Source organism: Bos taurus, chromosome 18 (assembly GCF_002263795.3).
Source record: "Bos taurus isolate L1 Dominette 01449 registration number 42190680 breed Hereford chromosome 18, ARS-UCD2.0, whole genome shotgun sequence".
Classification (NCBI taxonomy): Eukaryota; Metazoa; Chordata; class Mammalia; order Artiodactyla; family Bovidae; genus Bos; species Bos taurus.
Window position 1 is genome coordinate 50733027 of NC_037345.1, and position 4448 is coordinate 50737474.

A 4448-nucleotide genomic window follows, 5' to 3' on the forward strand; every position below is an offset into this window, starting at 1 on the left:
GCTCACCGAAAACTAGTCAATCTAATCACACTAGGACCACAGCCTTGTCTAACTCAGTGAAACTAAGCCATGCCCGTGGGGCAACCCAAGACGGGCAGATCATGGTGGAGAGATGTGACAGAATGTGGTCCACTGGAGAAGGGCATGGCAAACCACTTCAGTATTCTTGCCTTGAGAACCCCATGAACAGTATGAAAAGGCAAAATGATAGGATACTGAAAGAGAAACTCCTCAGGTCAGTAGGTGCCCAACATGCTACTGGAGATCAGTGGAGAAATAACTCCAAAAAGAAGGAAGGGATGGAGCCAAAGCAAAAAGAATACCCAGCTGTGGATGTGACTGGTGATAGAAGCAAGGTCCGATGTTGTAAAGAGCAATATTGCATAAGAACCTGGAATGTCAGGTCCATGAATCAAGGCAAACTGGAAGTGGTCAAATAAGAGATGGCAAGCGTGAATGTCGACATTCTAGGAATCAGTGAACTCAAATGGACTGGAATGGGTGAATTTAACTCAGATGAGCATTATATCTACTACTGTGGGCAGGAATCCCTCAGAAGAAATGGAGGGGCCTTCAGGGTCAACAAAACAGTCCGAAATGCAGTACTCGGATGCAATCTCAAAAACGACAGAATGATCTCTGTTCGTTTCCAAGGCAAACCATTCAATATCACAGTAATCCCAGTCTATGCCCCAACCAGTAATGCTAAAGAAGCTGAAGTTGAACGGTTCTATGAAGACCTACAATACCTTTTAGAACTAACATCCAAAAAAGATGTCCTTCTCATTATACGGGACTGGAATGCAAAAGTAGGAAGTCAAGAAACACCTGGAGTAACAGGCAAATTTGGCCTTGGAATTCAGAATGAAGCAGGGCAAAGACTAATAGAGTTTTGCCAAGAAAATGCACTGGTCATAACAAACACCCTCTTCCAACAACACAAGAGAAGACTCTATACATGGACATCACCAGATGGTCAACACCGAAATCAGACTGATTATATTCTTTGCAGCCAACGATGGAGAAGGAGCTGGAACGAAGACCAGGAGCTGACTGTGGCTCAGACCATGAATTCCTTATTGCCAAATTCAGACTGAAATTGAAGAAAGTAGGGAAAACCACTAGACCGTTGAGGTATGACCTAAATCAAATCCCTTATGAATATATAGTGGAAGTGAGAAATAGATTTAAGGGCATAGATCTGATAGATAGAGTGCCTGGTGAACTATGGACTGAGGTTCGTGGCATTGTACAGGAGACAGAGATCAAGACCATCCCCATGGAAAAGAAATGCAAAAAAGCAAAATGGCTGTCTGGGGAGGCCTTACAAATAGCTGTGAAAAGAAGAGAAGAGAAAAGCAAAGCAGAAAAGGAAAGACATAAACATATAAATGTAGAGTTCCAAAGAATAGCAAGAAGAGATAAGAAAGCCTTCTTCAGCGATCAATGCAAAGAAATAGAGGAAAACAACACAATGGGAAAGACTAGGGATCTCTTCAAGAAAATCAGAGATACCAAAGGAATATTTCATGCAAAGATGAGCTCGATAAAGGACAGAAATGGTATGGATCTAACAGAAGTAGAAGTTATTAAGAAGAGATGGCAAGAATACACAGAAAAACTGTACAAAAAAGATCTTCACGACCCAGATAATCATGATGGTGTGATCACTGCCCTAGAGCCAGTCATCCTGGAATGTGAAGTCAAGTGGGCCTTAGAAAGCAGCACTACGAACAAAGCTAGTGGAGGTGATGGAATTCCAGTTGAGCTATTCCAAATCCTGAAAGATGATGCTGTGAAAGTGCTGCACTCAATATGCCAGCAAATTTGGAAAACTCAGCAGTGGCCACAGGACTGAAAGAGGTCAGTTTTCATCCAATCCCAAAGAAAGGCAATGCCAAAGAATGGTCAAACTACCACACAATTGCACTCATCTCACACGCTAGTAAAGGAATGCTCAAAATTCTCCAAGCCAGGCTTCAGCAGTATGTAAACCATGAACTTCCTGATGTTCAAGCTGGTTTTAGGAAAGGCCGAGGAACCAGAGATCAAATTGCCAACATCCCCTGGATCATGGAAAAAGCAAGAGAGTTCCAGAAAAACATCGATTTCTGCTTTATTGACTATGCCAAAGCCTTTGACTGTGTGGCTCACAATAAACTGTGGAAAATTCTGAAAGAGATGGGAATACCAGACCACCTGATCTGCCTCTTGAGAAATCTGTATGCAGGTCAGGAAGAAACAGTTAGAACTGGACATGGAACAACAGACTGGTTCCAAATAGGAAAAAGAGTTCGTCAAGGCTATATATTGTCACCCTGTTCATTTAACTTCTATGCAGAGTACACCATGAGAAACGCTGAAGTGGAAGAAACACAAGCTGGAATCAAGATTGCCGGGACAAATATCAATAGCCTCAGATATGCAGATGACACCACCCTTATGGCAGGAAGTGAAGAGGAACTCAAAAGCCTCTTGATGAAAGTGAAAGTGGAGAGTGAAAAAATTGGATTAAAGCTCAACATTCACAAAACTAAGATCATGGCATCTGGTCCCACCACTTCATGGGAAATAGATGGGGAAACAGTGGAAACAGTGTCAGATTTTATTTTTCTGGGCTCCAAAATCACTGCAGATGGTGACTGCAGCCGTGAAATTAAAAGAGTCTTACTCCGTGGAAGGAAAGTTATGACCAACCTAGATAGCATATTCAAAAGCAGAGACATTACTTTGCCAACAAAGGTCCGTCTAGTCAAGGCTATGGTTTTTCCTGTGGTCATGTATGGATGTGAGAGTTGGACTGTGAAGAAGGCTGAGGGCTGAAGAATTGATGCTTTTGAACTGTGGTGTTGGAGAAGACTCTTGAGAGTCCCTTGGCCTGCAAGGAGATCCAACCAGTCCATTCTGAAGGAGATCAGCCCTGGGATTTCTTTGGAAGGAATGATGCTAAACTGAAACTCCAGTACTTTGGCCACCTCATGCAAAGAGTTGACTCATTGGAAAAGACTCTGATGCTGGGAGGGATTGGGGGCAGAAGGAGAAGGGGACAACAGAGGATGAGATGGCTCGATGACATCACTGACTCAATGGACATGAGTCAGAGTGAACTCCAGGAGTTGTTAATGGACAGGGAGGCCTGGCGTGCTGCGATTCATGGGGTCGCAAAGAGTCGGATAGGACTGAGCGACTGATCTGATCTGGGTATGTAAACTTGGTTAGTCAGAGCTCGAGCAAGGGGAGATACAGGCCAAAAGACTGAGCATTGCCAGGACAATCTATTCAGGACTCCAAGGCATTCCCTGTTGAGAGGCCAAATTTTCAGCTCGATTAGTAAGAGTTTTTATTTGTCCCCAAGTGGGGAGATCATAAAGGTGATGCCGCCGAAGACGGTGCTTCCTGGTGATCTTTAGACCCGCCATGGCCCGTATTGGAATTTCTTTCTCCTGGGGTCCTTGTTGTTCCGTCTCCATTTTGAAGGCCGGGGGCCCCCTTGGGTCGAGTCTTCTGAAGAGGAAGCCATGTGAGTTCCTTGGATCCAACTGGGGAAATACAAGCCTACCCTTTTCCCTGTAAGATTAGTTCCCCGATTTCCATTTTTTCGTTAACCCATCTTGGTACCAAATGGGCAGAGGAAGAGAAGTGTCCTTCAATTCCTTGAAATGCTTTTCTGCATATTTCCCTGTGGTAAGTTTAAAAAATTTAAAACAAAGCTGTATTAACAGTAGTTATAGGTTTAGAAAATGTCTTTTGTTGGAATCTAGTAAAGTCTGCTTTAAATAAGGAAGATAGTAGTGTTGCTGTGTATACCCCTTTTTTAACTTTTGTATTTGCAGCTTTAGCGTGTGATGTGCTTGTTCGACTATGCCTTGTGCCTGTGGATTATAAGGAACACCTGTAATATGTTTAATAGAAAAAGATTGTAAAAATTGTTTAAAGTGTCTAGAAATATAGGCAGGACCATTGTCTGTTTTTAGAGAACTAGGAGCTCCCGTTCCAGCAAAACCAGCTAATAAGTGAGTTATATTCACTTTTCACTTTCATGCATTGGAGAAGGAAATGGCAACCCACTCCAGTATTCTTGCCTGGAGAATCCCAGGGATGGTGGAGCCTGGTGGGCTGCCGTCTATAGAGTCGCCCAGATTCGGACACGACTGAAGGGACTTAGCAGCAGCAGCAGCAGGAGTTTCCATTCCAGCAAAACAAGCTAATAAATGAGTTATAACGTGTTGTGTAGCCTCACCGCGAAGAGGTGTGGCCCAAATAAAAGAATTAGTGTCGATACAGACATGCAAGAAAGAACATGGAGAAAGTCCAGGGCAATGAGTTACATCCATTTGCCATAGTTCATTAGGTTGAAAACCACGAGGATTAATACCTTGTGCGATGGGTCGAAGATGTAGAGATCTACAAGTAGAGCAATTACTAACAATTTCTTTAGCCTGGCGGTA